The 25737-nt window shown below is 32.7% G+C and overlaps 1 protein-coding gene across 2 annotated transcripts in view; it reads left to right on the forward strand.

The window, feature by feature from the left end:
• Window positions 1-25737, forward strand: part of LOC126844467 (transcription factor AP-2-epsilon) — a 125499-nt gene that overhangs the window by 39145 nt on the left and 60617 nt on the right. For both annotated transcript variants that reach the window (XM_050582697.1, XM_050582707.1), the window contains one exon: window positions 4216-4286. The gene's annotated coding sequence lies outside the window, so the exon portion shown is untranslated. The remainder of the gene's footprint in view (window positions 1-4215; window positions 4287-25737) is intronic.

Below are 25737 nucleotides of genomic sequence, written 5' to 3' on the forward strand. Positions count from 1 at the left end.
GCCTTCCATCTTTCACACACATAACAACGCTACTATCGTTTGTGCTTGGAAGCCATCGGCCATCTTATGCGATTTTAGTTTGTTGATTTTTAAAAAAATCCAGCAAGAATGGAAATTGGAATTAAAAAAAAAAATGCGATGTTGATAACTTCAGATCTCTGAACCGATAAACGGATTTTGTCATCTAGGGTCTTATTACAATCACCATGGCAGTTAAAAGTGCAGTGAAGAGTTTCAGAACTTTATCTGATATAGTTCATTCACTACAAAGCTTTTAAAAATATTCATACTTTATGAATTAGTTGCTTAATAGTAAAATATATTTTCCTGACTTGGCAAGCGTTTTTTCATACATAGCTGTTAGGAATGCGACTTAAAATGTTTTGTTATATTAAAAATAAATAATTTAGCCATTTTAAAGAGTTGTAAATGCTAAAAATGAATAGAACGTTGTCAATAAAAGTGAATAAGACCCCATTCGTATAAAAAGCTGTAAAGTCAATGTACTGTATCCTAGTAAAAAATATTCAATCAAAGGTAATTTTGAAAATTATACAATTATTTTCAAAATTACCTTTGAGTAATATATTACTAATTTTATTTGTACTCCTTAATTGTACCGGCAAATGGGATAGGTTATGGAAAGTTTCCGTTATGTTCTCGTAATCAAATATGAAGCCAATTATTAAACTACTCTGCATAATGTCGAAGTCTATACTTGAGAAGTACTGTCACGGGCATCGGCCAAAGTCATGTTCAGGTTAACATAAATAACTCATAATCATAAACATGTACTATTATTATTATTGTATTTCGTATGGCTGTGAGTAGATAAATTAAAATTAAGACAGAACCCGTTTAATCCGACCATTAACCATTAATCAAACCACAAATTAATTTTAACTCTTTTATGTTGCAAAGTTTACATCCAAAAAAAGTCTTAATCATATTGTATACCCACAAAACTATTTACAACTTGTAAAAATATCGTATATGTTCATTGCGTTTGGTTTTTGGTGCTGTACACTGATAAAACTCATAATAAAAAATTTACACAAGCTATCCAAACTGTATTTTTTGTATACACAACCGACAAGGTGCTCAATAACACAACATTATGATATACTTAATAGGACATAATCAAAAACAAAATTAGAATAATGAATATCGAATTCTTCAATAACGGTGTACGGTTCAAGTAGGTACACAAAAGTGCTCATCGCTCAGACGCATCACAGTTACAGTAATTTTTTCTATGAAATAATTATTTTAGCTAAACAAGTTTCAAATTAAATTCTTATTATTATTAATATTTAATGATCAAACATTATTATAATATAATTTTGCAGGGTAATATCGAGGAGTGACTCCAAACCGGGTTTGGATAAATATTTCTCAAGTTTTTAGCATTCAAAGCTAAAAACTAGGGGTGAGACATAGGTGTACGCAATGGTAATTGTGTATCCAAGTGATTTAAAAATGCTAATCACCCAAAAAGTATTTATTCGAAACCAGTAATCGTCCGCAGTCATTATTTTCATTAAAGCACTCTGCTTTTGATACCCTGGCTACACTTTATCATAATATTTGTTTATACTAAATATAGTTTTCTATCGTTAATTATAATTATGACTTTATTGGAAACTTTTTTAGCTTACATAATTATTTTAAAAAAATAATTTCAAATTTAGATAACCCTATGCTGTATTATATTGTATTATATTATGAACCACGTCTCGTGCAATGCATCAAGTACAATATCATGGTCGCGCTGTATGATATTATGTGCGAGGGTGCTTGGAAATGTCTTGGAAAACAATAACACGGCCCGGGGGTACCACCAATCATTACTATACTTAGGGGCAGGGGAGGGGCGCACTAATGCAAATTCGCAGTTTCCCGTTTTGGCCGGCGACGAGGGGAGGGCGACAGCGACCGGTTAGTGAAACATTTCTCACAGCAGCCGCCTTCGTTTGCGAACAGGTGACAGAGTTTCCCATGCTCGAGGGTATGCAAGTATGAAGTAACCATCCGTCGAGGGAGGGATCCATTATGGCAAGCACACGGCTCCATTTCAATCACCCCCCCCCCCTCGACAGTAGAGCTGTAAACACCATAATATTTTCTATAATATCTTTAATCCATTTTCAAACTTGCGCATTGTAAATTGTGTGTTGTTCTGAAGAAGCCAATAATTGCCATATTTTGTCCATAAATCAAGTCTCGTTTTGTAAATAATTATCTGGCTTAAAACCCCCCAAAAAGAACTCTAATTTAGCACTAAGTTCAGACGACCTAAAGTCAGGAAAACTTTAATAATAATAACAAGGATAATAAAATAGTATTATAATTTATTGTTACATAATATCATATACTCAATGATAATATTTAGACAGACATTTCAAAGCTAAACTACTCAAGTCTTTCCCAACGCGATTATAAGTATTGTACACAATAAATAAGATGCATGTTTAGTTGTTATATTTTCTTTTACAATGTTTAGAGTCTAATATAATGTAAACTGTACAGCTAATATAGTTTCTACAACGAAAACGTGAATATTATTAACAGCATAAATAAAGTCAAAAAATATAAAATGAGTTCTCAACCAAATTGTAAACGGTCTTTTATGAAAGGATCAAATAATTAAAAACAATTTGTCATAATAACTAACTCATACTACGTATAATAACATCATGGTAACATTTTTAGTGTCAACTATTTCACATTTAATTATATTTACAGCACTACTTGATTGATTTGGACGTTGGTCTGATACATCTTATCAGATAGGCAGGTATATGTCATGATTTTTATTTCAATCGTCGGCGATAATAATTATATTTTTATTCGAAGCTGTCGTTAGATTGAATGCCGAGATAATATTGTTTTCAAGAAGAATATTATTATACGTTGTCGAATTTAATTAAGTCAAACACGCCCATTGCGTGTTGTTATTATAATAATATGTACCTATACATATTTTAATATCAAAAAAACACTTACTTATCAAATAACTCAATCAAATCAAACATAAGGAGCTGTTCTTAGCAATTATATACTCTTGATACAAACTCTCGACAGTAAAAGTAAAATTACAAATATGTACAACTTATTCAATTTTTTTTTAAATTAGCATAATATAATGCTAATTTTCAAATATATGCTACTGCGGGTTCGTTGAAATCGACGTTCATTAAAACTATTAAGATGTCAAAAACATACTCGCGTGCATTACCCAAAGAAAGTGAATAATATTATGGATTTTGTCTAATTAGTGTGTTATTCATTTAACTTTATATTTCCTAAAATGGTGTTAATTATTCAAATACTATTGACAGGGCTACTATATTTACTAGTTAGCCAACTGAGTCCTAAGGCACTATGTTTACATAAGTAGGTTAAGTAGATAGTTTGGCTTGTACAAATTATAATAATTGATAACCAAAAAAAATATGTACAATAATTAATTTTACTACCACGGTTGAGTTATTAATTTGATAGGTTTGCTACTTAAATAAATGTTGTAATCATTGAAAATCCTACATTATGTATAAGTAAATAAAATTAAAAGAGGACCTTAAAATATTTTTTTGAAAAAATTGTCACAGTTTAAAACTATACATCTTAGAACGTTAGAAGGACACCTCTAATAGTATTAATATAACTATAGTTATGTAAAAAGTAACATTATTATTGATTGTACTACATGAGGCTAATGGCTTTTTTATGGAGAGGGAGGGGAATACTTATCGAGTGTCATATATGTAATATGTATAGATAGAGGTGGAAATTCGAACGTTTCTATTGTTATAAAAAAGAACAGCTATATAAATTAGGCTAAGGAGAAAATAAATATTCAAAACACCCACAGTTATGTAATTGTGAGACCCCCACAAGTTAGTCTTATTAATTAAATTGACCGTTTTCAACAAAATGCTTGCCGTGTGGCTTTGTGACAAACGTTTGGGGAGGTATTTATGAGAAGCTCCCCCTCACCCCCCAATAATATTTTACCACATATACAACACAGAATTATTATTGTAGCACTATAGAAATTCAAACGTATGTACTATGCTTAATTGTTACAAACCCGAAATCGTTTTGTTCTTTGATACGTCTAATGTGTTTTTAATTGGCTTTTATAATAGGTATGTGTGTTTTGATCGGTACACGTCTAAGTACAATACACGTTGGTTTTGTTTTCATTTTCAGAAGTGCAAACATCTGGGCCGCGCGACAGTCGTTAAACAGCGAAACTAGTTGACAAAACATGACGACTTGCGGTAAGTACACAGTGATTATTATTGTAAAATTGACCTAATTGTGGAAAAACAAAAAAGTTACCCAATACATAGTATATAGAAATAGTTTAATGTGCATATTGGAGACAGACGGCGGCAGGTGAATTCCAGAAGGCGTGTCATCAGCGCTGTTGAATGATAATAATTCTGTTGTATATGTATATATATATAAATATATTTGGTATACACCCTGTATAATATAGTCTATGGATCGGCGCTTGTGTACTTGTTATGGGACTTATCCATGGAGGAGGAGGATATTAACGAACTATCCATTAATTATTGTTTATTCATAATCAAACGGCGACGCCGCCGCCGTCGTTTTTTTTAGATAGGTTAATATAATTTATATTGTATATGTATATACGTATAGAAGCGGTGGTGTGTACCTATTTTTTTACCCGTGTATTTTGGTCTAAGGAGGTATTTTTTGGAGCAAATGATACGTTTGTCGGAGACAGAAAGACCGTAGTACCGGAGGGGGTGGAACCGACCCTTAAAGACGACCCGTGTGTGTGTGTATATAGTAGGTACATTTATATGATACAATGATGATAGTCCTAAGTAAATGACGTCAATTTTTTGGTCAGCTAGCGTACACACCTAACATTAGTGCGTTTTATGTAACGCCCATAAGTAAAAAAAAACATTGCTCTATAACCCCGTATATAGTAGGTACGACCGCCGCCAACGTGCTTAAGTCGTTATATGACTTTATACCTGTAATTACTGATACACACACATAGACAGACAAACCCCTGGAGCCTCGTGGGAAACGGGTAATGTACACTAAATCTTCGACACCGTTTCCATCCGTCTTGGAAGACGGGAAAAGTCGCGCGTGCTCCGCCACCGCCGCCGCCTTTTGATTTTTTTTATGTCGGGTAAATGTTGCTAAAAAAAAAAAATAATAACACAAGTAAACGCTTTATTTCTTTTATGGGTTCTTTTAAATTTAATTTATCCACTAAGACGGTCCCCGACAATAAGACAATACATACCGCGGCCTTATTTGATGCGAAAAATTTCCGGTATAATAATTATTACGTTTTATAGAACAACGATAAATATTGCTGCTGATGGCTTATAATCGGCCATCACCTCCCTGGCTAGCGCCAGTAATTGTGGGTAATAAATAATTATTTACAAACATATTTTCACCCCTAATCCGATTCACCTCTACACAGAAAAAAATACATAGTTGGTTCAACTAAAATTAACACAATACATTTCTAGTTGGAATAGGCCAACTATATGTATAAATGGTTGGGCCAACTATTCATTTAGTTATTCCAACTAGAAATTTATTGTGTCCTCAAAACATATATTAACCATAATTTTAGTTGGACCAACTATGTATTTTTTCCCGTGTATGTAGAAAATAGAGGTTTTTTTTAAATATGGCATTGATACATTTTTTTTTATATAATACAAATACAATAGATACTTGACACGCTATTAAATTATTCTGTGACTCAAAATATTGTAATTAAATTACAATTAGTTAGTTTATATAAAATTATGGTTAACACAATAAATTTATATAAAGAAAAATATAGTTGGAATTACTAAATAAATAGTTGGACTAAATTTTCAGTAAAAGCAACTATACACATTTAGCTGGGCCGACTAAATAGAAAATGTTTAATTGGGCCAACTATATACTATTTCCAACTAGAATTTTGTGAAACTGTCCCTATATTGACCAATAACCATCATTTCAGTGGGACCGACTATGTGTTTGTTTCTTCTTGTACAAATTATTTTCAATGAAAACTCACAAGTTTGTATTTTGACCATTGTCATCGATAGGTACCGGTCGTCTGCTAAGACCCACGTTACAAAGTTGGCATACTTCAACTTGTCTTTAATAATATCTTCTCTGTATATACCTACTCTGTTTTGAAATACAGGTACTTGGCGGACATTAAAGACACAACGGTTTTCTTATTTAAATGAAAACAACCGCGTAGGTTAGGAGACTTGGTTTATATTATATGCCGCCGGTGCGTTATTAATAATAATAATTACAATATTGTTATTATTCCGGTGTAATTGATTGCGGGTAAGATTGCGTTTGTCTTATGTGTGCAATGCCGAATAATATAATATATTAAGAAAACGCATAATATTATAATACATGTATATAGGTACATGTGTGCAACGTTTAACGGATTCCCACACAAATTGGTAAATGTAATTATGATTCGAGCAGGACGTGTGCGACCAGCATGGGGTTGATTATTTTGGGGTAGAAAAAAATATACTATAACAAAAAAAAAAAAAAACGGCCTGCTTATTTTTTATTGTAAAAAGGGTGAGAAACCGCCGTGTACGTGCACGGGATTTGGGAAAAAATTACCATTTTTTTATAATTATTATTCTGTGATAACGGTTGTGAAGGTTGTTAAAAATGAAATGAATTCGTCCATACTGTTGTGCGATAATCGATATTAGAAAAACAAATTAATACATATTATACAGGCGAAAGCGTTTAAAATGAACATAATTTTGGATTTTGACAGGTGAACCGGTAAAACATAATATCATACACAAGCGCCTTAGCGGCCGCTTAAAATAAAAGCGGTGAAAAATTGGAGATGCCAAAATTAAAAATAAAACACATATATATGCCTTATGTATTGTATAATTAATAAGCAATTTTGTACGATTCGAAAGAACGCGGTACCTATTTTAAATTGGAGATTTATTTGTGTTTTTTAACGATGTAATGTTATTGTTGATAATAATAATTAGATATTTTTCAACGCCGAAATACCGATTTAGCGGGTCAGCCCTGAAACGAATAGGTTTTATACATCAAATGGACAAAACTATTACTTTGAAATCAGCTGTTTGACAACTACAAGTGTACATAAATGAAAAACCACCGCTCTCATTTTCCTCCCTCCAAAACAGAATACTTTAATTCCTACTTGTACCTCTTCCAAAATGTAAAAAGTACATCAGTGCAATTATTGATAGGCTACATTTTATAATTAATAAAGGCAAGACAAATTGAAAAATAAGCTCTATTTTTTTTTTCATTTAAGCGTATAACAAAAATAAAACAACAGGTAATAGTAGTAAAAAAAATTACATATTTAGGCTATGTCTGCAATACAAATGGTACAGAAATATGAAAACAATAATTATTTAATCTTGACACATTATGATGAATAAATTTCCTTTTGATAGCTGACTATAATACGCTGTGATATCAGAATCAGGGGGTTGAAGTGGCATCAAAATTCATCCCTCGTTGGACACGCTATTGTATTTTTTTTTTTTTTAGGTTTCGAATGGCTCTATAAGTATTGTACACTGGGGAGGTTTTTTGGTTAGTTCCGTTTTCTATTTGGAACCTCATAACGATTTCGCCTCGATAGGAATATGCAAAGAAACGATAAAACTAAAAGTGTTACTCTGTTTTTTTTTATATATAATTTTTTAAACGATTGCATTCGACCGGTTTGGGTCCGTCGCACACACGCCCACGTTCACTTTTCAATTATACCTATATATTTCTATAGGGGCTTAAGATTTTAAAATGTAACACAACATGCCTGTAACACACCTGTCTGTCGCCTTCTTCCGGGTAGACAAAAGATCATTCTCAAACTGTATGTTTATCGTTGGGGAAATTATCGTTATTAATATTGGTACTCTCAATTGTATTCATTAAACGTCACCGATAAATGTGGGCGGGTAAGTTCGAATGGTGGGGAGGGTATTTTTTTTTTGAAATTCAAGAACAACCGATGTTATCGCGTATAATATAGTTCTTGCCCTAAATTATGACAGAAAAAAAAATACCGTGATATTTATTTATTTTTTCCAAATTATACTCTAGTTAACCAGACGCTAAAACATAACCCACGTTACACATACATATATTACTGGACGTTTTCAAAACAACCCGAGGCGCCATTCAAATAGCATGTCCCAAGTACAACAATACTAATAGAAAACAAGTATACATACATGAGGCATGAGCCGAACCAGAATCGAAACTCACATGATCCAAAAATCACATTGCATATATGTATATATATACACTACAATTTAAAACATCTTTAATGTTTGGCCAAAAAGAAAAGCGTGGGCCATATTCGACAATGTCCAAATTCATTGAGTTAAGTATTATGAAATATATGTGTCATACACTAATATTGAACCAAATTTAAATTACAAAAAAACTTACAATATAAGCGAGTTAAAGAAAAACATGTAAAAATGGAACAGCAACTGTTTTCAGGGACATATTTAAAGAGGAGAGGTTATATGGGGGAGGGGATAGACCTCTCCCCTTGGCCTTTTGAGAATAGTTAGAAAATAGATATAGGGTACTTAAAAGTGATATTATATTGAGAAATACAGATAACAAAAAGGTCAAGGAAGCGCTGACAGTTTAGTATCGTAAAATAAGACCATAACTATTGCCATTTTTCAATACACAAACGGGTGTTTGGATTTTTAAGTCAATAAGAGTTTACTCTTATTACTTGTTTAATGTCTCAAAAATAATTACCATTGTACGCCGATTTCACATAATTTCAACGCAGTTACAAGAACGATAATTTTGTGATGTTTCACCATGACGATTATAATAATATGTAGTGTATATTATGTGTACACGGTGAACCGCTGTGTATTCAAGTTTGACCTTAAACCACAACAATAGACTTACCAGTTTGTAATGTCCGAGTAATTTATTATTATGCAAGACGCTGGGCCAGTCGTTGTCCTAAACGCATTTTACATTAATATATTATTTGTAAAATATTGTTTGTTTGTCGACAACAGCTAATGTGGTGCACATTTTTCCACATTCGTCTTGAAAGAAAGTCCCTCTTCTTGTTGATCGTCGCGCTATTGTTTCCGTGTAATGATATACCTAATCATAATACATATATTAAACAGTATTTGTGTTCATATTTTGTCACTTGTAGTAATGTTATAGATATCTTACCAAAATTATGTAAAACAAGTTTTTCACTCTTTTTATGTTTTATTCATAATAACTGTTGCTCGTGGAACCTTCAGAGTATTTTTTTTTTTTTTGACCCTAGCTTCTTAGAAAAATCCCCTAAGATGTTATTAGTGTATTATATTTGCTCTTAGAGTTTTCTAACCAAGTTAGTTTTCTGAGATTTTTTTTCCAATTCTCTTTTTAACTTTGTACGTTATGTGTATTTGTCTAGTACAACGACAAAACACAGAGACATTGGTTCGGTCCGGACCGAAACGAGATTTGTTAATTATATGAAAAATACACATTAAAAAAACGCAAATTAATTCTAAAAAACGTTTACATCGTCTCGGCATGTGGCGCTAAGTCGATATTTCTGTTTTATCACCCTCAGGCGCCACAGGATGATTTTAATATGGTTACATAAAATTACAAAATAAAAAATAAGAAGCGGTTTTCTTTTCAAGACACGGTCCGCATCAAAGACGGCGGTGCAACATGATTTGAATTGTAAATTATTATTCGGCGACCAAATATTAAGTGTGTGTGTGTGTGTGCAAGTTACCTATTAATATATTGTACTCACCCCAAAAAAAACTGCTTTGGGGGGAGGGGGTTCTCAGTGATCCCCACCGCCACCGTTTGTGATTATTATGCATTTCAATTATTATTATTATATATATTTTTTTGTAGTTAATATTACCTTTCATCGGGATCGTCATACAAACATCATCCCCGCATAACATTACAATAGACATTAAACGAGAAGACCAGTATATATATATATATATATAATAATATACAGAGAGAAAAAAAACATACATACCGCAACCGTATATTATATAAGCGATAATAATTACTTATTATCCTCTCTGCGGGTATTTTTCTAACTATATAATAATATTATTATGTTCAGTTGCCGTTACACACACACACACACACACAGAATAATATGTTTTCCTTTCAATAATTTTTTAATTGGTCCATAAAAGATACCAAAGATTTATTGGATTCGGCGCACTCAGTCCGGTGTATAGTACATAACGTAGTATTGCGTGTCTAAATTGCTTTTTTCTCCTTTAACCTCTCCGTACTGTAATACATACATATTATATGGTCAGAGTCGACCGGGTAAAACGTATAGGTGTACTCACGGACAGTCCACTTTAAGGCGTTTACTATTTAGTACTGTGTACTTATGCCTAAAACCTTGTTCTCGTACTTTTGTTACATTCACAATGTAAATATCGAATACAAGTTATGTAACCAACTCAAACCGTGTTGGGAAAATCTTGGTCGGTTCGAAAATGGCCCAACTGAAGAAATGATTTGTTGTTTGTAGAAAAATATGATCCTAGAACAGAGAGTTAGGTGTACCCACCAGTCTAAGGGGAAAAGTTTTCCCTACTTAAGTAGCGAAAGTACTACGGCGAAATAGCGTTTCCCGAAGGCTTAGGTATGCGTTAAATATAGAACATCCGGTTACACGTGCCCGCCAAAAATGCTGTTAAGTATAATACAATTACTTGACGGCGTTCATTACACAAAAGTTTGGCGGTAAGTATTTAATTAAAACATTATACACGAGGCAAACTCTCGTCACGCCGTCTTAAATCATAATATACATTTGTATATTATGAGCACAACTTGGGCGTTTAATCGTTATCAATACTGTTTGCTTGGCTTTAAAAACGGGCCCCGATTAACATTGACTTTTTCTTAAGCATTATATCCATTTACTATTAATAAATAGGTTCTATGCTTACATAGGTCAAACGTTATTTACCACCGTCTTAACCGACAAAGGGCTAATAATTATATAAATATATATAGGTAGTCGAGATTAAGGCGGCACACGCTTATGAATTATTATATTATAAATTGATAAATTAAAAATCTCATTGGTATTGATATCACGCCCGGGTTAGACGTTAGTGTCTATATTATAATGTCTTAATTAATAGCTATATCGCGTTTTTTTTTTGATAATATTTTAATAAAAACCATTTATTATGTACAGTCTCAGCCTGTATAGGTAACCCAACTGGTAGCCATTTCACTATTGTGTATAATAGTTGGCCAATAGAAGCTTTTTTTTTTAACCGTTCATAGATCAAAATATCTCGATGGGTGGGCTCTCATAGAGAGAGAGAGAGAGAGATAACCTAACCGTAATGATCAATTATATTTATGTTTTCGAATCGGTTTTTTTTCCTCTTGTACATTTTTAAGAATTTTTATTATTATTTCTGTTTTATCTTTACATAATTACTCAACTTGCTGCAGTTACAGTGTACATAATATATAATATATTATGGCGACGGTGTGTTTTCTTAAAGTCTCTGTTGCACCGCCGCCGCCGTCTTCGTTTCGCTGCAAACGCCTTGGGGCCGTACACAATAATATTATTTTGTTTTACGCGCTCGCATACATTATAATATACATAACAACGATTTGTCACGGTACGTGTCGAGACTTTATATACATATTATGTGCCTGTATATAATAATATAAAATATTATTATATTATGTGTACTCTCGGTCGGGTTAAGTACAGCGACCGATCATATAGCCGCGATTGGAAACCATCGAGTCAAGTCGGTTACTGTCTTAATCACATATTTTATGTTAAAGGTTAAAGCATTCATTTTTTTATTATGTGCATAAGTTGCTTTCTAAGTTTTTTCTAGATACATACCTTAAAACCAAAAAACCTATATTAATTTGTTTTTTTTTTTTTGGCAAAAATGAGCAAGTCCGCTGAACATTTAATATAGTTCAGACCCAATATAGAGGTGTACCTACACGTTTGTTTTAATAATGCCGTTTACCGTGTTTAATTTGTTAATCTCCGAGCGGCCTCTGACTGCTTAACGGTAATTGTTTTTTGAACCCCGGCACACCTCTTTGGGCGTAGCCGTGCGCTTAGGTGCGATATTAATACATAGGTGTAATATAGGCGGTTATTAACAGCTACAATTATTATACGATGAAATGCCCACACACCCTTTGCCCTGGGCCCTCGTCATTAACGAAAAACAGATGCACTATATGCACAATGTGCACTACATTTTTGAAACCGCTAAAAAAAAAAAACTACACATTCACACAGTGCTTCTGTTGACCCGTATATTTTTTATGAGAGGAAATACCCATACAAACGTAGGTATATTGTAGCTTAGGCCACGCGCCGTCACATGATATATTATTGTACATATAACAATATTATGTAAATACCGCACACGGTAGCCGCGGTAACCGGAGGTGGTTGCTAACCGGACCCCGAGCCCCTGTTGAGCCGGCGACCACGGGTGGTTTTTGTCGCTTCGTCCGGCCTCCCGCGGTGGACACTGCGGCTCCTGTCCATCGGCTCAGCACGACAAGTAGCCGACCTAAGAAGTACCCCGGCTAACATAACCGTCAACACGGTAACAATAAAATGTAAGAAAAAACGACGAAAACAAATTGTATACATCACCACCAAGAACAGTATAAACGTTTTAAAAAAACACTTCTTAATTGATCATAAAAATGATACAACAACATACAACAACAATGATTTCGATGGCACCTGTAGCTGTTAATTATATAGCAAAGAAATATTTAGACAGTTTCTGTTGTTGTTTATGATTTTATCAGGCACGAACATTGTTATCACACAAAAAATAGGTGGCCGTCTTCTTAAGGCTGCACCGCTATAATGTCAAATCTATGCGTTATTATTTTTAACTGTGTACAGATATAACATAATATACCTGATACTAATTAATATAGACTTTATAAAGTATTACAAGTCCTTGGGTCTACGGTCTTCCATTGACCGTAGAGCAGTGTTTGTGTTCGGTTTAGCAGATTATCCCGGTACCGAGTCGTCGCTCAGTGGGTGACGTTTTTAATTACCTCATAAACCTTTGTTCGTCAGTTTGCAGGACGTATGTGCAATAATAATATGTACCAGCTGAACGATAATAACGTTGGGTGATTTACGGTTTTTGTTGTTTGAACCGTACAAGCTGATAGAGCTGTAATTTTTAGCTGTTCAAACGCCGCAATATAAATATTAATTATGTTCTGCGACTGGCACGTTCAACGAGGGCCGTCGATGGACGTTTCATAGTAATAAGTTTAGCCGCCAAAAAATTGAGATGGGTTTAAGTAGTACCAAAGACTATATTATTATGAAAACAGACAGCTCACCCGGCCAAAAACAGAAAACATTTTTAAAAAAATTGATTAGGCACTGAATTGGTATAAAATATCATTGAACAATCTCTTTATCGGCCATAAGATTTAAATGTAAACTGACAGATTAGATAATTTCTTTTTGTCTAATCTGTAATAATCTTATATGAAATTGTATGCTCAACTATGGGGTCACACTGATATCATTTGACAATAGTAACGTGTAAACTGATAAGAACTACTGATGAACGATGATCGATGGCGATACAAACATTATTAGGTACAGCTCATTATTAGGTACGTTTGATACATTTCTTAGACCACACTGTATAACAGAAGAATACACTGACCTGAGATTCTTACCAAGTTTGTTTTTTTACAGTGCACTATCTTATTTAGTCTGAAAAATTCAATTAAACATAATATTATTGTGCTACTCAATGGTTTCAAAAATTGGAACTGGCGGGACAGGTGGAAACGATTGTCTGACCGTTTCAATATTTTGGCGGCGAGGGTGGTTTGAACTATACCCTTGGCACAGGTATAGGTTTGTGTAATAAATGCATTTTTATTTTTTCTGCCTTTTCTTTTCCGCGTTTCTCGTTTACCGGCGTACCCACACTATTAAACTACTGCACAGAAATTAACATAGGTAAATGAACGAACGCATTTGCTTGATACCCAAGTGTGTATTACCTATATAATATAAATGTGTACACATTACACATTACAATATCTATCCCACATTTATCAAGTGCATATGTACAATATCTATTATAAAAACCTGTCTCTGGTGGAAATTGGGTTTCGAGAATATTACAATTCTCACAGGCCACACGATCGAGAATGATTAATACATTATATAAATAAAAAAACAAAACAAAAAACGCGGGCGGCCACTTAAATTGGAAAATTAGGTCCGTCGCACACACACACACACACGGGCCAGGTCGTATAAAAAATATGTGCGCGTTTTTTATTACACACTTATTATAATGTATATTATCTAAAAATGGATTTTAATTTACAACCAGACAGGATGAATTTATCGCTCTGATCCGTAGCGCGCGGTCTTAACGAAAATCTTAATAATAATATTACCGTACTACTCGTGTGTTTTCTTTCGGCTGTTTTCTTATGTTTTTTATTCGAGTTGAAATTTTTTAATTATCAACACACACACACACACACGAGGAGACGTCGTACCCCCGGGACAGACATTATGGTTTTAAAATATTCAAATTGTTCTTTATCATATTATATATATTAGTTATTATATACGATTCACGTAGAACCTGTCTTTAACATCACTTGTATATCATAAAAAATAATATATATATATAATATTATATAATAAAAAAAAAAAAACAGCCGGTGTATGGACACACACCGTATTCCCCGTATATAGGTACAAGTACAGGTACTTCACGTATCAATCTCTTTTATTAACAGACTGGTCGCTTTTGCTTCCCCTCTACACCCGTGTGCTCTTCCCCTGTTCCTGTTGTTGTAGTCCACCCTCGGGGGGACATAATATTATATTATATTATAATAATTATTACAATAATATTATGTCCGGTGGCTGTTGATTTATAGCTGATAAGAACCTAGCTGGCCATATTTTCAGCGGACGTCCATAAATTATTATTTTACACTTGGGTACTAAGTATATATTTTATAATATTATATGATGATGCGCCGGCGTTTTCCCCCAAAACAAAAACGTTTTTTACATTTTTTTTTTTTTTACTCTTATTAGACTATCCCGTGTACATGCATTAAATCCTGACCGTAGTCAGGTTAGACAAACGGTAGTAGGAGAAAAAGTTACCCTTATATTGTTTCATATGTCTTTACATAGGTCGTTTTATTTTGTCAGAACAGCCCTCCTGTTGAATAATATGAATAGTCCAACTTAAACTACTGTAAGTGTCTCTTGAAATCCCTTCTTATGTTCTGATTGTCCCTAACTGGAGCTTGTGGTAATAGTTATTCCAGTACCTCTGCTGAGACTAAGATCCTTTAGCAGGCTTACACCTATTTCGTGCTTAGTTTTTGCCAGGGAAGAAAATATATACAGTTGAATAGTGACACAATAATGTGTTTAGCTCTGGCTCGACTGTGCGTTTAGTTACTTCAACAGCTATAAATTGTAGTGTGTGACAAAAAAAAAACCCTTATAAAATGACAAACGAAAATCATCCGTTTGTCTCTCACCGCCGTGTGACGTTTAATTTACTGCGCACTGTAATACAATTTACAACTGTTCAAACTAAGTTTATGAAAGGAAATAACTGTATATGAGAGAGTTTTGACAATTACATCCAGCGCACGAAACTACTCAGATGTATATTTCAAAGCGGTCTGTGTTTAAATTAAACTGCAATACTGCAAAATGTTCATCCTACATTATACATACACGTTATGATGTCTTAGATGCTATCTATGCTGTCAATAAATAATATACAACAAAAAAAACTATACCTGATAAATCACAAAACAATACAAAATTTAACTGAATAAGTAACAATGAACGTTTGATAATTAAAAAAGTGACAAAAATACTTTTCCTCGCTGTTCTTGATATAATAAATAATAAGAATTGTGTTGTGTATTGTTAACTTGTAAAGCAGCAACGGTTATCATAACAGTCATGTCTTTACATTTATAGACGGGATGATTAACTAAATAAATATATCAATTAAATTTAGCAAATCAAAGTCAGTACTAAGTAAACAACAAAATATAACCGTCCCGACAATACACTATGATTTAAATGGGTCGCTTAGACTTTTAAACAAATATTTACACTAATCAATTGAAATGTAAAAAAATCGTTAATACTTTATTTGGTATTTTTTTTTAAATGTAAACAATATTGTACCTATAATACAGATATTTTATTTAAAACGTTACAACATAACAATCAACAATGTTTTTACAAGTATTTTATCTTAGAGATGAATTAAATGATGTATTTACTTAACATTTTTTATGAGTATGGTACAGGTTTGTATAGTTACTTTGAATTTATTCACAAATGTTTCTCGTTTTAAGAGGATGTTTAATGACTTCTTCTTTTTCTTCCGTGTCCAAAAGGAATATGAAACGAGACCTAATTGGTGGATTTAACCTAGTATTAACCTAGTATGTGTACTACTCAGATCCTCAGACTCTAAAACAGTTATACGTCTATTTATTTTAATTGTTATTATTATTGTTGCACTTTTTTTTTATTGCCGGCAATAATAAAATGCACTAATAATATTTTATTACAAGCAATTATCAGCCATCTTGAAGCGTTATGATGATTCTAAGAACATTGGGAAATTATATGCGATCCACTTAAAATAATATCCATCGTTTTGACCTTTCTTAATAATTATTGTTGGCCCAAGTGAACGGGTTTTATTTACCCAGGCAACTTGGGCTATTTTTAAAATAATTTTACTTTTTAGGTTGGTCGTGGAAAGTTATAAATAAAACGTATGTAACTTTCTACTATGTCGAGATAAAATAGAATGTTATGTTAAGGGGTTGAATTAAAAAAAAGTAACTCGGTTCTAATAAATTAGGTTTGTGGTTTTGTTTTATTAGATGCAAATAAATTCAGCACTGATTAATATGTTTATTTTTCTTTAAATAAGATATTATGTCGATGCCGTTGTCGATCAAAATTATTTTTTTTCCATACTTGTAGGTACTATTATTTTACTATATTTTTCAATACTTGTAATAAAACGTTTACCTTAATCCGTTATACGTAAAAGAAGTGTGAACTAAGTTTTTTCAATTAGGAACATGTTTTTTTTTGTTTTTTAAATTAATATAATGTTGACAAAAAATTGTTTTATATAGTACCTTACGATTTGTGTGGTTTCTTTTGACTTGCCTCGTTCAAAAATATAGACCAATTTATTTTCAATGATTATTTAGACATTACTCGCCCTAATGTGTACACAAACATATATTATATACATACCTATACTGAACGCCTATCTTGGCGTGCGCGACGACACCGTTTGTAAGAAACAATTGTTTTTCTCGCTGGCGTTAGTTGTAAGTCTACTTTTTTTTTATAGTTTTTTGTGAATGATAACATATTATAATAATGTACTTACATATATATATACACTTGTATATAGCTGGATGTAAGATGCGCGTGTACCGGATTAAAGCGCTGGGCGTTTGCCGATGCAGCGGTGGTTATAATCACGTGTGGGCCGCTGACACGCGGTCAAAGGGGTAAACGGGTTCAGTATACTAATATATATATATACCCACATATTATATCACGTGTGTGTACATATTATACTATATATACAATATTACTGTTATTATAGTTATTTTTTTCGAGCTAGGAATTCGGCTTACCTACCGTGAAACGCGCGTGTTGTCTGTCAAATTTAACATAAAAATTGTGCTCTATATAATAAAATATTATACAGCCAGCGGAATAGTAGGTATTATTAGGTATGTCCCCGGGGGCTCTGGCGACCAGCCGACAGAGCTGAACCAAAAAAAAAAACCTAATCTAAACCTACTTATATCTGTGTCGGTATAATATATGTAACATATGTAGGTAATATGGCTACAATAACCTATGTAGTGTAAAAATTGAACCGACGATTATAAATGTAAATTACACCGCCGACAAGTACATATATGAATGAAAAAGCAATCAAGTGTATATTATGTTATATATATATGTATATTTACATATACAATTAATATTATATATTATATTTTTTTATTAAGACTTTCCGTCTTCGTCTCTGATCCATTCAGATGAACTACTTCCTGTCGGCGCTATAAATATTCTACTATAACCGTTCAAATCTCACACATACCGAATACAGCAAATAAAACAAGTGTAATTTAAGAGATTAATTTAATACTCCCACTCGGCCGCAAACATAATACAGGGTGATCCTTTCGACACGTAAGACATTCGTTTTGAAAGTAATCCGCAATTTTGTAGTTACCATTCGAGTATCAAAAGCTAATAAAGCTCTAAGACTTATAAAAAAAAAAAAATTAAAAAAGTTAATATAGTATAATATTGTAAAATAACATAATCTAAAATGTCTCCAAAAAAGATAAAATTTTAGTTATTTTCAAAGAAAATAAGTGTGTTGCGTTGAACGGATCACCCTGTGTAATAAATATGTATGTATAAGAATATAATGAAACCTGCTCATTAATATTGTTTTTAAACTAGTTTTGCATGATATGATTTACCGCCTAAATTGTGTAGGTATAATATTTAATAACAAAATGGAAAGTACAGGGTGTACCTACGGGAGGGTACCTACAATAGCGTTCATAAAAAAATAAGTAAGTACAAACTACAACATATATTGAAACGTTTAACAACGAGCAAGATTATTAGTTAGAGTTTGTTATGAACTCAATAGTATTATTTGCATATCATGTCGCTTTAAACGGTGACTTCAAAAATATAAAATCGAATGAGAAATATATAGAGAACAATTTTCATTTACTAAAAACTTAAATATACCTACTAAGACTCGGGCGAAGTCAGGCAGAGGACAACAAGCTAAAAATGTGAGATAAAATAATTACTCTGCGAAGCAAAATTTGCATTCATAATTAACTTGAATATTGTAAAAACGACTATAGCGTCTTATTATTAAAGAACTTGTGGCTAAATATCTCCAAGGATATTTACCCAATTAAATGTTTTCAGTGGACGCTATTTGAGAACATAACGAGTTGTTATACAAACCAATATAGTATTTGATAAATTAACAGGCGACAGCTTCTAATTTAATATAATCTTATATAATTATTAAACGACGTCATTACACATTTTTTTTTTTAATGACATTATATTGCATATTATGACAATATTATCAAACGCAGTGACTCGTTTGCCATTTTCAAAATCCAAAGCTTGTAAATATTATTGCATTTAAACGATCGTTTAACTCGTTAAGTAGGTATATATGAGTTTGATGTAGACGATACCTTTTTGTACATATTATTATTATTATCGTTGTAAAATAATAGGTACACACACTCATCGTGCGGTCGATAATTAACCGTGTAATATGTATGATAATGTGTATAGCCACCACAGCATTAACGTCCGAATTAAAATGTAATTAACCAAATGATATTTCAAGTATTTTCTAAAACGCGCATAAATGAATTTCATTGTCAACTTGTACCTATATTTGTGATATTATAATACGTAGGATGTAAATGTATAAACATGACAAAAGTTAATATTGATTGTAACTGATTGTTTTCTCAATCTTACATAATATGAAACCTATGATTCTGTTATAGTTTAAGTACTGTGCAAAAACCGTGTAGATAAACGACACACACATTTAACTGTGTGTAGGTCTACACTATATTAAATATAGGTACTGAAATCGTTTTTAATTAACTATACACACAGCCGTAACCGATGATACCAGCTATACATATACAAACTATACTATTAAAATACTAAAAAAAAACCATCACCGCGGCTGAAACGATTTTAATGAAGCAAAGCGCATCAGCCAGCCTCGACTCCGTCTTGGGGCACGCGCACGTGCATTACTATACCTGTACACCTAGGTAATAACAATAATAATAATAATAATATTACCTAGAAACCATAAAGATGTATGTTTGTTACACGAGAAAAAATAATTCTCTCATTGCGCGCGTTATTATCGCCATTGTCTTATGTAGAGAGGAAAATACAAACAACAACGGCCGAGCAAAAAACAAACTTCAGTACCTACTTATAAGTCTTATTTAACGACCGGTATAGAAAAAAAAATGTAAATATTAAAATAAAAAACAGCACTCGACTTGAAACGCGAAAACTGTTGAACGGCGCACAATCCTCTTTAAAAAAAAGACTTAAACGCTTTCTAATTAAAAGTGAATTTTTTATAATCACAAATTTTATATTCTCAGAACTCAAAAAATCAGCTCTACATTTATTTTGTATTTTGAAAAGCGCTAGTTTTAAGTTTTAAGGTTTCTCCCTGATCTCCGTCAATGCTTGTTAGGCTGTTCACATGCGTAAAGCTATAAATAATAATAATGAGAATTAATACAAAAAAAGTCGCCCCGAGCGACACTGCGCTTCTATAACATATTGTATAAACCCTTTAAATCAACCTTTAGTACATAATATTACCGCAGCGACATAATGTATGTATATGAGAGTATAGTACACTTAATAATAATAATATGATGATGACTTACCAAAATCGACCGTTTTTATTATATTTATAGTGTAATAACGTAGTGTACATTATAATAAAACATATCAGATATTTAAAAAAAAAAACATTTATTTACACTATACATAGTCATAGTCATAATTACTTTATTTTATACAACATAAAATGTTCAGTATCCGTTAAAATATAAATTGCTCATAAAAACGGTCGGTTTTCCTTATTATTTATTTTGCCGTTTGGCTCTCATTTGCATAAGAAAACACAACATTATCTTGATTAACGACGCCAAGTCATGACATCAACTGGTCTTCAACACAAAGTGTTTGAATTGTCTTGGATCTGATCAGAGGCCAAAAGTTTGAAAAAATCATCACCCATCAAACATTTTTCTTGTTGAGACAAAATTTGAATAGTGTGATGGGTACAACTATTGTCAACTAGTGTGCACTTTTATATTGTGAGCTAATATGTTATTGAATAATAATTATTGCAACTATGAATTGGGTGGTATGATTATGCGGAATATAAATTAATAAACATCTGTTATGCTTTCCTAAGGTTTGCATAAGACTGGGGACGATAACCGTGGTATGCAATCAAATAATGTTTCCCCAACCCCTTGAGTAAGTCTTGATCTTATGGCCCGTCCGAGAAATGTGTACCAGGTTGTTTGCATATATAAAATTTAAATAACTTCATTTTTTTGTAGGTCATTTTTTTACATAAATAAAATTTGATACATTCGCATTGAATCTATGTTTTTTCTTTTCTTTAAAAATATCAACATCAGATCCAAAAGCGGTGGAGAGATGCGTTTTCTGGTCGTGTATTGTATAATTACACGTGTAGCTGTTATCAAATAAGTATGAAGAGAAAATCGTGAGTTGCTCGCGTGCAATTGTAATTGACGTGTAATTTTTGTTCCTTTTGTGAAATTTTTATAAAAAAAATACAACAAATCGACGGCTTTTCGATAAGTTAAAAATATACATATATTGCGTTGGCCGTCGATTAAAAAACAATTAAATACAGAACTCGTCTATCGCGTGCTCGGCCGTCGACAAAGCGGCAGCGCATGCCCGTTGCCCACGCAATGCATACATATAATTATTACTCTAGGATCATTATTACTATTATCATGTGTACAGGAATAGGCCTATTATACAGGCAAATACCGCCAGCACCCGTCACTTAAAAAAAAAACAAGAACATTATACCTGGAATTACAATGCAATAACATATAATACCTACATATTATGTAAATCAATGCGATTAGTTTTCTATTTTTCTGTCGATAATTTAGTGTTTTCCTTTTTGCTCAGTCAGACAGCATCCATCGAGAAAACGTTTATAATATATTATGTATGAATTTGGATTTCTAAGTGGGCTCATCAGTTAGCCCTGTCAAGCGTTGATGGGGCTAAAGCGAGGCGACGCCCTCTTACCACAGCTGCTATGGTTAAAAAAAAAATTAGTATATTCGATTTTGCAGATGACTCGAATACAATATTGGTAAAGATAAAGAGAGTATAGCTTAGAAGATACTTCAACTCAGGAATTCCTAAGATAACTAATCATGTGAAAGCGCAGAGAATCCAATGGCCAGACTAGGTGAACCTAAATGTTAATCCGGTGAACCGAATGAATGGAAACCAACAGGGGAGAGACCAACAAACGATGGACGGATGAAGTAAAGTAAGACCTGAACAAGTTAGGAACACTAAATTGACAAGAAATAGAGTGTAGTGAACGGTAGAGAAGAGCGGAAAGCAGTGGTGGCAAAAACTCTTGTAGAGTTGTAAAGCCAGGAAGAAGATGTTGAAGAAAATGCTCAGTAGCATTCCAACGTTTGAGTTTCTAACCATATTGAACACCCTGTACTACAAAAATTCGAATGATAATTTAAAGAACTGTCGAATAGATAAATTTAGATTCGATTAGTGCAATATCAATAGGTATACAGTTGCAAAATAGTAAAAAAAGTTGTGGTTAAAGTCCGGCGTATTATATAGGTAAGTCTTTTGTAAATCTGTATACTGTTATATATATACTGTGATAGCTAAGTGCACAACCAAGTTATACTTATATACACATAGGTAGACCCACTTGGCTCTGGGGCATATTATAATACCCGTCAGAGCCGCCCATCGCATTTATTACACTTGAACCGCTGCACCGTGTGTGTGTTTAATTGTGCATAACTACACATTATATACTAGGCAGGTACGTCCTATGTATGTGCTCGGCGTGTGCTAAGGTCTAAGTGCGTGTGTACACTATAATATATACATATATAGTGTTGTATGTTATTCGTTTTTAAATGGTAAACGACCAGATATAGTTGGGAGACGGGGGCGATTCGTTATTGTCAGTGGCAAACAATAACGGGCATGCCCGCCCTATCGTTCGGTTATAATATAATAAATGTATGATCTTCACGATCAAAGTAGATCCCGAAAATATGAGTATATTTTTCAAAATCCAAGTTCATCAAAACACACCGCTATAGAGTATTGATGAATGTTGTGCGTGAAACTTCCATGCCTAAGTCTGAAAAATCATTTCTCCTCAATCTATACACGAATTATAATAATAATAATTGTGATTTTATTATAATGATACAGTTTGGGCATTAGTTACACGCGACGATACCGGGCGATCTCATGACGACCACTCCTCCTCCTTTTGACATGCAAAGATGTCTATATAGACACCTCGAATTGGTACCCAGAGATCTCGCATAACGATCATGCAGCTTGGATAATAATTGGCCCGATGAATATATTATATATATATATATATATATACATACATATATTAAAGTCAATAATACCAATTTTTAATTGTATGTCACGCGCACGTTGCACTTGTTCGGCTTCGTGGTATGTTTTTTAATCGGATAACATCAAAATATTAATAATATGTGTCTTTACTGTAATGGAATGAAAGTACTACAATAGTGGCAGATCAGAGACTGACAACAACCTAACGGAACTGAGACCTACTTAACCGAATAAAGTCCAACTGTTCAATACATAATATTTCTCCCTGTCTGAATTGAAGCATTCAGTGAAAAATAACATATTTAAATGTAAAATCGATAATTTTTTATCTAAAAAGTTATATATTACCTAAAATTGTTTGTAACCGTTGAAACTTAGTTTTTGGCTAATTTTTATAATAAAATTTAAAAAACTAAACTGAATTGGACTCGCCTACACAATAATATTATAGACTGTATTGAATTAAGTTTGAAATAAGCTTTCTAGTCAAAAATGTTCTTATTAATTTCCCATCACGGATAATAAAGCAACGACCGTATTTGTTCATTTTTTAACAAATATGGTCTTATAACGAAAAATGTGCAACGTTATGTGTTCGATTTGTGTCGTTAAAAAATAAAAAACCCATTTTATAAACGATCGTAAACTCTCGAAGGCCAAGGTCTTCCGGGTAGAGCGTTATTGGGCTACTTATATGATATTATAGTCCATTAAAAAAGTCCTGCGATGATTCATCGGTGCCTTTCGACAGAGTTTTCCCTTTAAGTATATAGGGTTTTATTTTTAGCCTCGGTGGAATTTTTTCCAATAACCATTAGCCAACGCCAAAACCATAACGCCACGGTCTGCGGCAAATTAATTGTTGCACAAGAATTAATGATAACCGGCAACACTACATGTCGTTGGTTATTTATTACAATATAAAGTATAAAATGTACATGATTTTGTTCTAATTGACCATGTTTTACATATTTTTACTTAACCTAACCTAACCGCTTCGGGTCGTTATGAAACTGAATTTCACACACACAGTTGTACTCAAACGTTTAGTTAAACACATACACACTCGTATGACAAGTGTGTGTATAGTATTATATTTTACTATGCATAAAAAGTCCTAAAGAAAGTGCTGTCGGTCGAACCAGATGCTTGGAAAATGTTCGATCCGTTGAAAGTATGAATTTGAAATTGGCAAAAAGATTTTTGAGCCGAATATAGTCCAAACGTGCCCGACGATTGAATAGACATTTCACAATCAAGCACAATATGTACCGGTTGTATTTGTGTTGTAAACAGGTGTATATATAGATACCTACTTAACGTGTCCACACATTACACAATCCAAAACCGATTAACGACTTTCGATTTTTCACAATATATACAAATATCGTTTACAATAGAAGGCGGCATAAAGAGATTCCGTTCACTTTCTTAATAATTATTCGAACAATTTCGTAATCGGTGATTTTTTTTTCTATAATGTTTATTTAGTATTTTAAAAATTACAAAAAATAAACGATTTTCCAGACTAATCTTAGCTTAGCCATTCAAATAGGTATTATTCATTGTGGCCAATTTTAGTTACAATCAGTTCTTAGTAAACGCTATATAACGTCCACAATGTAATGTAGTGCGAAAAAAAAGAGTCCTAAATAAGCATAATAATGCATATATAAATATATTAATGATCATTTTTTGTTCATCTCAAACAAAGTATTCAACATTTTATGTCTTTGTATAAAAACTATAATATGTAGATTTTTCACCTAATAATTAATGGATGTATATAATTCTGCGAGTACTGTATTTTAAAATCGATGACAATAAAGTCGATCTTGGTATAATGTATTGATATTCGGGAACGGTTCAATGCAAAATCATTGGTCAATGTCTTTCCAAATTTACAGAAGTAGTTGTTCCTCAGAAAGAGCCTTTTGGAAATTAGCTCGCACGTGTAACAAATATAGAACAACTGCTAATCAGAAGAATTTGAATTGCTATATGATATACATATTATCATCTGAATTATAAATTACAATCAACAGCTGTAACAACTTACTCTCCAAACGTTTGTAAGTAATATAGCAAGAAAGTAATGTTCTTAAAGTAGTGTAAATATTATTTTTAATGGATTTGCCAAAAAGTGATACCTATTTTTGTTTTATATTTCACAATTATTAAAGTCGGTGCTATTAATTTTAAGTTGTTGCAATTTTAGCCCCCAACTCCCAAGAAAGTACCCGGACCGGGTTATCTATTGTATAAATTATCATAGTGAAATA

Source organism: Adelges cooleyi, unplaced genomic scaffold, assembly GCF_023614345.1.
Source record: "Adelges cooleyi isolate 19-005CV unplaced genomic scaffold, UGA_ACOO_1.1 ACOO_flye_CR_arks_rails_tigmint_CR_PRNA_108, whole genome shotgun sequence".
Classification (NCBI taxonomy): domain Eukaryota; kingdom Metazoa; phylum Arthropoda; class Insecta; order Hemiptera; family Adelgidae; genus Adelges; species Adelges cooleyi.